Source organism: Poromitra crassiceps, assembly GCF_964638095.1.
Source record: "Poromitra crassiceps genome assembly, chromosome: 4".
In the NCBI taxonomy this organism is placed as follows: domain Eukaryota; kingdom Metazoa; phylum Chordata; class Actinopteri; order Beryciformes; family Melamphaidae; genus Poromitra; species Poromitra crassiceps.
Window position 1 is genome coordinate 31,038,502 of NC_139626.1, and position 13,406 is coordinate 31,051,907.

Sequence of the window (13,406 nt, forward strand, 5' to 3'; positions counted from 1 at the left end):
GTCTTCTCTCCTCCGTGCGCAGCTCGAGCCACTTACGTATAAGACCCGCAGACGTTAACGTAATTCCCTGGAATGCGAGAATTAACGAGCCAGTTACAGTACATGGCATTGCATTCTTAGACATTGCTGTTTGCTTTTATTTGGTATGTTACATACAATTGGCTAAATTATTAGTTAATTCAGAGGTAGATGATATTGGAGCAGCCTGCCTTTTTCTTTTTCTTTTTTTTAGCCGGAAGTCGTGACACGACCACACAACCGGGTCAAATGGGCGTGGCTACATAAGGTGAATAAACACAATCGGTTCCGATTGTGTTTATTCTTTCTGTTAGTCTCTCAACCCAGACTGTCTCTTCTACATAAGGTGAATATAAGAGTGACAAGTATCAGAAACTCATTTCCTGATACTGACTGGCAAATGTGTAATGCGCTTTGAATGAAGACAGTAAGGTGGCTCATCTGATCCAAAACTCAACCTATCCCATGATAATGGATGGAAATCACTTTCACAAGTTCACAAGCCTATAGTTCAATTTCAAGGCCCAAAATCAGTAGGCAGGAACTTGGCTCGCTCTGTCTCAAATGGCCACAGAAACCCTCTTTAATGCTGTCAGGCCTTCGCATTGACTGTGTTGGGTCTCTTGGTGGTTCATACCGTGTCAGACTGACAGATTCATTCCTACACTTCTGGACGAACAAGACATTCCACATGCATGTTTTAATGTTTTAATCTTTCCTTCATGAGTCTCGAGACCTGCAAGAAGATTTTGAATAATGATTAGTAACTTGCAACTGTTGATTCTTGCAAAAGGTGAAATGTATAAATGTATACTGAAGTCATTTTTATTGGCTTTGAGGTCCTCTTTTTTTACACTAATGTGTTGGTTTTGTTTGGTGTTCAAATTCTTTCTGTGGCTTTGCTAGAATCATAATAACCCCTGATAGAGAATGAAATTTCACAGCCAAAAGGTAAACAGTGAACCACTTGAAGGAAACCAGTTGAAATGAAATGATGGAGCCAGGAGTCAGAAGAAGTCGTCTGATATGATGTATTTGACATAGATCTTGGCCAAGAGATGCACTCTTGTATATTCACGGATGGATACACAGGTTTACATACATTGAACAGAAAGTCAAAGATACTTATAGGACACACATCAGATGACATGTCTTGATGCACACTTGAAGGCTACTCTGTAGACTCAACCTATCTGTTATTCTGGCCCTGTAGAGGGCACCGTGGCACGGTGACAGGGCACAGTGTGCGATAGAGAGGAGCTGCAAATGTAAGGTACAAGTTATCTAAATACGTCTGTCTGTGTATGTACACAGGTTATCCAAATATGATGTCTATCTGTGTATGTACACAGGTCATCTAAATATGAAGTATGTCTGTGTCATAACTATATGTAACTAAATGGAAATGTATATGAATATATTAATAACTAGTGATTGTCCAAATAAAGGCTAATGTGATGTAAATTTTCTCTATCAACCCCAAACTAGCATCCAGTATTCAGACATGCGAGTTGCTATATATATATACCATTATGTATATATATATATATGCCTATTGATGTTCAGTCTCAAAATCACACAAGAAAGAAGTCATTGAGAACTTTTTCTGTTGAATGGGGCAATCATACAGGTGCTTGACCACCCGCCTGGACTCTATCCATGCATGTGTCTGCCTGTTGCTCCTGCACGTCACGCTGGACTCTATCCATGCATGTGTCTGCCTGTTTCTCCTGCACGTCACGCTGGACTCTATCCATGCATGTGTCTGCCTGTTGCTCCTGCACGTCACGCTGGACTCTATCCATGCATGTGTCTGCCTGTTGCTCCTTCACGTCACGCACAGACAGGTCGAAAAGATCCATGCATGTGTCTGCCTGTTGCTCCTGCACGCCACGCACAGACAGGTCGAAAAGATCCATGCATGTGTCTGCCTGTTGCTCCTGCACGTCACGCACAGACAGGTAGAAAAGATCCATGCATGTGTCTGCCTGTTGCTCCTGCACGTCACGCACAGACAGGTAGAAAAGATCCATGCATGTGTCTGCCTGTTGCTCCTGCACGTCATGCACAGACAGGTCGAAAAGATCCATGCATGTGTCTGCCTGTTGCTCCTGCACGTCACGCACAGACAGGTAGAAAAGATCCATGCATGTGTCTGCCTGTTGCTCCTGCACGTCACGCACAGACAGGTAGAAAAGATCCATGCATGTGTCTGCCTGTTGCTCCTGCACGTCACGCACAGACAGGTAGAAAAGATCCATGCATGTGTCTGCCTGTTGCTCCTGCACGTCACGCTGGACTCTATCCATGTATGTGTCTGCCTGTTGCTCCTGCACGTCACGCTGGACTCTATCCATGCATGTGTCTGCCTGTTGCTCCTGCACGTCACGCACAGACAGGTAGAAAAGAAGGGATGATTGATGGAGGAGGATGGGGGGGGGGAGGAGAGAAACCCAGAGAGGAAACATGAGGCTGTCAGGGTCAGCCAGACATGTTGGAATGTTCACGGCCCAGTGGACGTCCAATAATGTTTATCTGAGCACTTTTTAATTTGACATGAGAGACAGAAACTCTCTCTAGCCCCTCTGCAGCCATGAGGACTCCCTCTGCCATACCTTTTGACAGAAGAATGTGGTGGGAATCCAACAGTCAGTGCCAAGAAAAATGGGAGAAGAAGATGTTATGGGGGGGGGGGGGGGGGGGGGGCAGCCATACAGGAGAGTTTCTCTTAAATTCAAACTGACATAGCACATATGGCATATCAACTTAGATTGGACCACCTAATCTACAATATCCTAAAATATGAATATGATAGTGATATCGTTCAGAGTATCTGATTATGCTATAGTCCAAGCTGGGAATGATAAAGCAGGACTATATACACATTATGAGTAAATCAAAAACTTATTGTATACCGTATACCATTTCATAAACTTATCTTATCATAATCAACGAGATTACTTTACACCGTTCAGATAAGAAATTATAAGTGATATTAATCAGAGATAATTTCCCTACATTTTAGAATACAATCTTTCCCATTTACTTTTACTACTTATTCAGCTCCATAGGCCTTTATCACAGCAGCCATCTAGACTGGTGTAACCAAACATTAGGGTTTGTGATGAGGCTAATTACAAGAGATTGTTGCCTACCTCTCCTTTTGCAACAGCACTTCATGCCCTAAAGGGGGCAGTGTGGTCAAGCTAAACTACACAACATGGACCAAGTCTCCACAGAGAGGAGTTGACATCCAGAGGCACGGCATTCCAGATAAAACCTCTGCAACCTGCTGGGTAGAGGTGTATGTGGGAGACAGATAGAGACACACAGAGAGAGAGAGAGAGAGAGAGAGAGAGAGAGAGACCTGTCCTATTTACTAATGAATCAACTGTTTACTTTGTTGTTAGATTAGTTATATATTTTGTTGATTGTCCTGAAAGGCTTTGGCAATTTTGTTATTACATACATGCCAATAAAGCAAATTGAATTGAATTGAGAGAGAGAGAGAGAGAGAGAGGGAGAGGGAGAGGGAGAGAGAGAGAGAGAGAGAGAGGGAGAGGGAGAGAGAGTGAGTCAGAGAAATATTGAGAAATAGTTGTAGAAGTGTTAGGGCAATGTAGATGCTTCCCAGTTTTGCTCTCCTCTGGGTCTCCGTTTATTCCACCCGCTAACTCCAACATGCTAACTCCAACACGCTAACTCCAACATGCTAACTACAACGCGCTAACTCCAACACGCTAACTGCAACACGCTAACTCCAACACGCTAACTCCAACATGCTAACTCCAACACGCTAACTCCAACACGCTAACTCCAACATGCTAACTCCAACACGCTAGCGGAAGGGGGAAGGGAAGAGAGCAGCCGGCTTTACTACCATAAGAAAGCAGCTGCTTTTATTGAAACCTGTTATTGGTGTGCCAAGATTACACTGAACAACAACAACCCCCCTCCTGCTGCAAGCCAATAAAAAGGCCCGACAACAAACACTTGGCCTGCCTACAACGCTGCTACAAGCCACAGAGGTCGGCCTTAATGATACTTGCTAACTATTACAGACTATTAAGCTAAATGAAGAAAGGCAGGAGGGAGAGAGAGAAGAGAGGAGTAAACAGTGATTCGTTTAGAAGTTGTTTCCAGACATAAGCTAGGTATAGCTGAGTCATCGTTGGGCAAGCTCAAAGAGATGTAGTGCACGTGTGCGTGTGCGTGTGTGTGTGTGTGTGTGTGTGTGTGCGCACACACGTGCATGTGTTTGTGTGTGTGCGTGCGTGCGTGCACGCACATGTGTGTGTGTGTGTGTGTGTGTGTGTGTGTGTGCGTGCGCGCGCATGTGTCTGTGAGTGTGTGTAAGTCTCCAAAATCCAAGAAGATATATTCACCTCAAAGTGTTTGGTGACCCCTGTGGGAAGGAGGTGGTCTGTTTGGTGACCCCTGTGGGAAGGAGGTGGTCACCCATGCAGCCGGGGATCTGAGCCACACCTGCCCCCTAGATTCACTGTGATATCTACAGTAAAGCACATTCCAAAAGTGCTTTTAAAGTGTTAGTGTGTGCAACTGGCACAGGCACGTACACACTGCCTCAGATGTCTATGAAAAAGTCACATGCAACAGAAAATGCTTTAAGATTTTGTGACGTTTGCTTTGTGACAACTTTTTTGTTGTTCACTCAATCTATTTTCCTGATAAGTTCAAAGATAGAACTTCTTTTTTTTCCAGAATTTTCTCCCATTTTCTACCCAGTTGTACTTGACCATTTCCCCCTGCTCTCCTGGTCATTGTTCCACCTGCCTCTTCCGATCGGAAGATACACTTTTTTTTCACCTGATGTGATGGGCTTCACTGTCAGGATGTAGCACATGGGATCGATTCCCCCCAGTTCCCCTCCCCCAAACAGGTGCCCCGACCGACCAGAGGAGGCACCAGTGCAGAGACCAGGACACATACCCTTAAAGGATGGCTTTACCGGTAATCAACCGGCGTCACGAGTGGGCGTGGGGGAGCGTCGCCCCCTCACCCAGACTACCCCACCCCCTCAGTCAAGACATGGTCCGTTTACTCTGTTTGTTTTCCCAGGATGGCGAAGGTAGATTTTCTTTCCCCACCTGTGATTGGGTTGGGTTTAGACATGGGGAGTGATGATTGGTTGTGTGTACACATGAGACAGAGCCATGTAGCATGAGGATTACGGCGATTGGTTAGGTTAGGGTAAAATATCACGGTAAGCCAATCAGAGGCAGAGTAGGGCGGGACATTATGTGTTGGCTCTGGCCTCGGGGAAATCGCCTCCCACGGCAGAGCAGATACACTTGTAGTTGACTATGAATATGAATATGTTAATGTGCACTGAATATAAGAAAGATAAATACAGTATGTGTTGAAGTGCAATCATCAGTTTATCGGTAATCCATTGCTTTGGTATTCAGATGTGTTTTCATTGCTCTCTGGCCTTCCAGCTAAAAGAGAACAGTAGCTCACTGTAGCCTATGTGTCACTAATGCATTTGGGTTGGTTTATTTCATGTTTAAGACAATGCATGTTCAATGGCATTTGACAATGTTTCTTTATTCACCCAAGTTCGGTTATCAGTTGATATTTCACATCTAAAGATTTGGTTCGATTGCTTTGGTCTTAGTTCGGCCTGTAGGGGGAGCTTGACTTGGCTCGGTGTCCTGTTTATCATTTCACTATTTCGCCTTTACAGGTGAGAATAATGTCTGTAACAACTGTGAATGGTGTATGCACAGTGTTTCATGCTTTCTGTATCACAAGGAACATGTTGATGCTAAAATGTCCGTCTCTAAAGTGATTTTAGCAACTGTTTAAACATCAAAGGCTTTGCGACAGCAGCGTGCTCGCTAGCTTAGCTCACTTTGATAGCATGTATGTGTTTGTATGGTTAAATATATGTTTCAGGTCAAGAGATACAGTGTTGTTGTTGTTGTTTAATGTATGTGTATAGCTACTGTTGATGTATGGCAAAGCTAAAGGGTCAAGTGTATTTGAGTTATTTTAAAGGAACAACAGTATTGGAGAATGCATGCCCATTATATTATTTTGGTTAAAGGTGCAGTACGTATTTTATTGTTTGTTTCATGGAAAACGGTAATACAAGTTATTGAATACAGAATTGTACATTATGTAATTTCCAAATTATTTCTTAAAGAGACAGTACATAAGCTATTTGGGATTTTATAAATGATGATGCTTAAGGAGACATATATGTTATTTTTCATAAAAGATGTAATTTGGTAAAATAATATATTTTTGTTTAGCTGTTAAAGGGACAGTGCAACCTGTTTTGTTGCATATTGTTTTCAGTGGGATTCAGACAAGGTTTATTTTGATTTGTGTGAACATGTTATGTATGTTATGTGTGTACCTGATACTTACCTGCCTAATGAGACATTACCCCAGAGACTCGAGACCAACAACACTGTGTCCTGTTTATCATTTCACTATTTCCCCTTTACAGGGCCGTAACACGAGCAGCTTGGAGGCAGCAGCTTCACATCGGCGCCCGCCCCGGCGCCATTGTCTACGCAGCAGAAGCAGCCGCGCTGCCATCACACTCAAACCCCGCCAGGAAGGACCCTGCACCTGACCAGGACGCACCCCGCACCTGACCAGGACGCACCCCGCACCTGGCCAGGACGCACCCCGCACCTGGCCGCCAGGACGCACCCCGCCGCACCTGGCCAGGACGCACCCCGCACCTGGCCAGGAGGCACCCCGCACCTGACCAGGACGCATCCCGCACCTGGCCAGGACGCACCCCGCACCTGGCCCGGAGGCACCCCGCACCTGGCCAGGACGCACCCCGCACCTGGCCAGGAGGCACCCCGCACCTGACCAGGACGCACCCCGCACCTGGCCGCCAGGACGCACCCCGCACCTGGCCAGGACGCAACCCGCACCTGGCCGCCAGGACGCAACCCGCACCTGGCCGCCAGGACGCAAGCCGCACCTGGCCAGGACGCAACCCGCACCTGGCCGCCAGGACGCACCCTGCATCTGGCCGCCAGGACGCACCCCGCACCTGGCCGCCAGGACGCACCCCGCACCTGGCCGCCAGGACGCACCCCGCACCTGGCCGCCAGGACGCACCCCGCACCTGGCCGCCAGGACGCACCCCGCACCTGGCCCCCCGGCCACGGTGGCCAGCCACAAGGAGCACCCAGCAATGCCACAGGACCTAGGCAATGAGGAGCCAGCCCACGTTCGCCTGAAGCAGTTCCCACAGAAACACTATCAAAATGACTGTAAACGATCATTTTCGAGTAATTGGTACAAGTTGTTGCTGAGGAGGTTTCACTCCTCCTCAAAGAGAAGACTGCAGCTCTAACTAGACTACTAAAGGTAAGAGGCTGGTTCTTCTATTTGCATTGTTGTTTGATGTTTGTGGTATACTGGCTGGTACACACGCTTTTATTGTTGTTATGAATCGATTTAATTTAAATAATGGTAAGCAGGCACTTTGTGGCTGTGTCTGTAGCTTGTCTATACCATCTAATTGTTGAAAAGGAGTGTTAAAGCAGGCACATACTTGGTGGCTGTACCTAATAATTTGTCTGTTGGCTATGGCTATACGGCCTATAGGCCTACTGAAGCTGGAGTTACTATGTGTAACTACAGTAACAAGCGTTTTGTAAAGCAGGCACATACTTGGTGGCTGTGTTAGTGTGTTTATAGTTTGTCTAATAACTTGTCTGTATGATGGCTATACGGCCTATTATTGTAAAGCTGGCACTTGGTGGCAGTGTTTGTCTACTTGTCTGTAATGATCTCAAAGAGGAGAGGCTCTTTGGAAGAGCGTTATATTGGCATAGAAGGCACAATTACATGTCTCTATTAACGTGTCTGTAATCACCAGTGAAACGGCTGAATTGATGCCTAGATAAGGCAACTGGTCTGCTCATGTTTTTCAAGCTAGGAATAGTGCGTTACGTTGTCGCCCCCTCCTGGAATTCCAACGCCCCCTCTACTGTAGTGGGCTGTAGCCGGGGCTGATCAACCCACTTTGTATCATATATAATCTCGGTAATACAAGCGCATAGGCAGTGTTTTACCTTCTCTCTCTGTTTACCTCACAGAGAAAAACACTCCCTTTCTCTGCCTGCCAAAACTCCGCCCCCGCCAGCTGCAAGTCATTAAGGCTAGTTAAGGCTCTCCATGTGATTCTCGTGGATGTGCGCATACTTAAAAAATAAACAATAACAGCCGCCCTCTGAGCAGATTCTGCCTCTCCAGCAGAACTTCCGCAGTTCTGTTGTGACGCGTTGTGACATACAACGCGTCAGAACGCAGCGCTTTGCCAGAGGAGGAAATGGGAGGTCTCCCGTGAGGAAAACAGAGAGAGAAAGTAAACACTGCCCATGTGCTTATATTACCAAGATTATTAATGATACAAAGTGGGTTGATACTCGGTAAAGCCATCCTTTAATCCGACTTCCCAATCGGAGATACAGCCAATTGTTTAATCTGACTTCCCACCCGCAGACACGGCCAATTGTGCCTGTAGGAACGTCTGACCAAGCCGGTACCGCTGCCAAGAATTGAACCCAGTTCTCCGTGGTGGTAGGCGAGTGATTTTACCTCTACAATACCCAGACTGTTGAAGAACTGAATTTTTCATCCCCCATCCTCCTCCAGTCTCGTCACAGTCTCTCTCCGTCTCTCTCTGTTAGCGCACAACTCAGAGAGGAGAATGTTCTGAGGAAACACAGCAGATATATGCTAGGCTAACTCAGAGGAGACAGTTCTGAGGAAACACAGCAGAGGTGCTAGGCTAACTCAGAGGAGAAAGTTCTGAGGAAACACAGCAGAGATGCTAGGCTAACTCAGAGGAGAAAGTTCTGAGGAAACACAGATGTGCTAGGCTAACTCGGAGGAGAAAGTTCTGAGGAAACACAGCAGAGATGCTAGGCTAACTCAGAGGAGAAGTTTCTGAGGAAACACAGCAGAGATGCTAGGCTAACTCAGATGAGAAAGTTCTGAGGAAACAGCAGAGGTGCTAGGCTAACTCAGAGGAGAATGTTCTGAGGAAACACAGCAGAGGTGCTAGGCTAACTCAGAGGAGAAGTTTCTGAGGAAACACAGCAGAGGTGCTAGGCTAACTCAGAGGAGAAGTTTCTGAGGAAACACAGCAGAGGTGCTAGGCTAACTCAGAGGAGAAAGTTGTGAGGAAACACAGCAGAGATGCTAGGCGAACTCAGAGGAGAAAGTTGTGAGGAAACACAGCAGAGATGCTAGGCGAACTCAGAGGAGAAAGTTCTGAGGAAACAGCAGAGATGCTAGGCTAACTCAGAGGAGAAAGTTCTGAGGAAACAGCAGAGATGCTAGGCTAACTCAGAGGAGAAAGTTCTGAGGAAACAGCAGAGATGCTAGGCTAACTCAGAGGAGAAAGTTCTGAGGAAACACAGCAGAGATGCTAGGCTAACTCAGAGGAGAAAGTTGTGAGGAAACACAGCAGAGATGCTAGGCTAACTCAGAGGAGAAAGTTCTGAGGAAACAGCAGAGATGCTAGGCTAACTCAGAGGAGAAAGTTCTGAGGAAACAGCAGAGATGCTAGGCTAACTCAGAGGAGAAAGTTCTGAGGAAACAGCAGAGATGCTAGGCTAACTCAGAGGAGAAAGTTCTGAGGAAACACAGCAGAGGTGCTAGGCTAACTCAGAGGAGAAAGTTGTGAGGAAACACAGCAGAGATGCTAGGCTAACTTAGAGGAGAAAGTTCTGAGGAAACACAGCAGAGATGCTAGGCTAACTCAGAGGAGAAGTTTCTGAGGAAACACAGCAGAGATGCTAGGCTAACTCAGAGGAGAAGTTTCTGAGGAAACACAGCAGAGGTGCTAGGCTAACTCAGAGGAGAAAGTTGTGAGGAAACACAGCAGAGATGCTAGGCGAACTCAGAGGAGAAAGTTCTGAGGAAACACAGCAGAGGTGCTAGGCTAACGTCTGCTTGCCCTGAGAAAGCTCTTGTCATCTTTCATCCCACACCTCCGGATTGCCTTCATTTTCTCGGGGGCCCATAAATTGCCCCTTATTGTCCCATAAATGGCTCCTTTTGGGGTGGGATTTATAGTGAGGGGTAGTGTGTGTGTGTGTGTGTGTGTGTGTGTGTGTGTGTGTGTGTGTGTGTGTGTGTGTGTGTGTGTTGTCTGTGTGTGTTTGGGGGGGGGGGGGGAGGGGGGGGGGGGTATAAAATCCACCTTTTGATGTCCCCTCTGCTTAACAGGCAGTGCAGACGAGCCTGCACATATGCCTTGCCACACACTGCTAGCGTGCGACTCTCTCTCACTCACTCACACTCACACACACACACACACACACACACACACACACACACACACACACACACACACACACACACACACACAGGCACATTAAAAGATATTAAACAGCATTTCTGCTTTCATTCAGAGTCCTGGGTGTAACGAGCGGGGCGAGTGGGATGTAACGAGCGGGGCGAGTGGTTCACGTTAAGCTCTGCCACTTCCTCAGCTGTAATTAAAGCCGCCCATACAGGGGGTCTCTAAAAGTCATGGTGGAGCCTGTTCTGCTACAGCTACACGCCTGATCCTGACCTTTTAAAAGGAGCGGGTGAGGTTTACTTAACACTGCGGAATAGGCTGGAATAATACAGGTTGGAGTTTGTATCTGTGGGGGGTGACGTGGTATTTCTGTAGGTCTACTGTAATAAAAGCCCACCAAGCGTTTGACATGCAGGAGGTGGCTAAGTTCAAGTTCAACTCAAGCGGGCACAACATTTTCACAGATATTATGGCACGGGGGGGTGGGGTGGGGGGTTGGAGTTGGAGTTGCCTGTTGGACTGATATCAGGAAGATATTTCGGTTCAGATTTCACTAAACGCATGCAGGTAGCAGCTACGGACGACTGCAGGTAGCAGCTACGGACGACTGCAGATGGCGTCTCAGCTTTCATTTCAGGGGTGAAAGTGGATTGAAGTTTTTGTCACTATAGAGAGCCAACGTGGAACGTCACTTCCTGCTTCAGCACTGTACCAGAGAGTTACACCCGCCATTTATTTTCCCATAGACATTTTGTAAAATGTGTATAATTAAGCAATATAGCATGCGAGCTGCGTGGTGTTGTGGCGAATATATCCCGCTGATAAGCTGTTATCCCACTCGGCCTGCGGCCTCGTGGGATAACAGCTTATCAGCGGGATATATGCCACAACACCACGCAGCTCGAGTGCTATATTGCTTTTATAAAACGGTTTCCAAGTATAATAATATAATAATAATAATACTATAAGTCCGACTGGCATGGTATTCTGATAGAGTCAGTTGAAACACTACTGTAAGGCGGGACCGCAAGAACGTGCGGGTGATTTGATTGGATCGTTCTGGAGACTGAAGTTGACATTGGCCAATCCTGGCGCTTGCTGAGAAGCTGAGCGCTTTCTGGAAAGCCGACAGGCAGCTCGAGCGCAGCGTTGCATTCTCAGCGCTTGCTGAGAAGCTGAGTGCTTTCTGCAAAGCCCGACACCAACTAACGTTACGGGGTTAAATGCGGGGTTAACAGCCTTTTTTTTGCAAAGAAGACATTAGCCCGCATTTATTCTTGTACAAAACATAATTTTCTGCGAAGTATTAGTAAAGTTATAAGCGAAGATCGATTCACAAGGATCTGACAGCTGTTTCCGCCATTTGTTTTTTTTGAGGTAACCAAAGGCTTTTAGTAAAAGAGTTGCCATGGCAACCAATAACCCATGGCCATGGGTTATTGGAGTGGGTTATTGGATTTATACAATGGCTGTGAACCAATCAGATTGCTTGATTTTATGAGAGCCGTTTTATAATTTAAAATAACGCTACAATATCTGAAAATATATCTGTATAAGCCTTTTATGTATAAGCCGTTTATGATCCTGCGTGGCTTATTTATACATATGTATATGTATATACTATGTACATTCTTTCATATACATATTTAAAGTAGACACTTTACACCGCACTGATTGTATATAAATGCAACATTTTGTAAATGTTTGTATTTACGTTTGTTTTAACCTGTGCATCTCTTTATCTGTGTGTGAGTACTTTGAGAGCAACGCAAACCAATCAAATTCCTTGTATGTGTACTGGCCAACAAAGCTGGTCCTGATTCTGACACGTTGATGTGTTGTTTTCTTGTTGGAAATGCTTGTATGTGGGTTTTGGCAGGCAGCTGCTCACTCTGTCTGTCCCCTCTTCCCGGACTGCTGCGTAGCGGGCGGCACTATATCTTTTAGTGGTACGATGTGCCTCACTGTTTTTCCATTGGTCTTCAGTGTTAGTGTTAGTGCAGGCTCTCGTACAGCATCACTCTCAACATGTTTGCTAGCTGGGTTAATTGATCCTGTTTCTCCAGTGGCATCTTCTTTGAGGTCATCTCTCACGCTCTCGCTCTCTTTATTGTTCTCAGCTTCTCCCAGGTTCCGTCTATTTGTCCTCACTCTCACCCACCTTCAGCCTATCTATATTTCCTTTTAGCATCTTTTTCTTTACTCTTTCTGCCTCCCTCTCTTCTCTCTCTCACACACACACACACACACGCACACGCACACACACGCATGCACGCACGCACACGCACACACACGCATGCACGCACGCACGCATGCACGCACGCACACACACACACACACACACACACACACACACACACACACACACTCTCTCTTTCTCTCTCTTTCTCTCAGAGGCAGATGAGCCCGGTGATAGTAACACAGCCAGCTGTATGCCAGTTACCACGGTGATGACAGCTGCCAGCCCAGGTGCACAGGCAGCTGGGATGACTAGGAATGTTTGTGTGTGTGTGTGTGTGTGTGTGTGTGTGTGTGTGTGTGTGTGTGTGTGTGTGTGTGTATGTGTATGCATGCACGCGTGTCTGCATGCTTCTGTGTGTGTGTGTGTGTGTGCGTGCGTGTGTGCGTGCGTGTGTGTGTGTGTGAGATAGGGGGAAAGGCGACCTGGGTGCTGCTAGAGAGGAGTCAGGTGCGTGAGTGATGGAGAGAGCGTGGGAGAAGACTGGGAGAGGAGAGGAAAGACAAGAGTGGAGGAAGGGGGGGGGGGGGCATGACCGACCTTTGACCCCCTGCACCATGCGGGCAGTTCCACCTGCGCCGCGACTCGGACGTGTCACCACGTCCGGGTCAATTTTGATTCGCCTCGACGCTTGTCCATCACTCACTGCTCCGTCGGGACCGAGTCTCTCTTGCTGAGCGAGCGTAATTGAGTCAAGACATGAAATCATTGCAGGAAACACGTTACATGCCTAGTTAGAGGCGGGATGACATCAGCGTGCTAAATTGGAGCCTGTCAAATAAAACAGGGAGGTTATGAGATGGACTAGAAAGATAATCCTGACCACCCCCCCCCCCC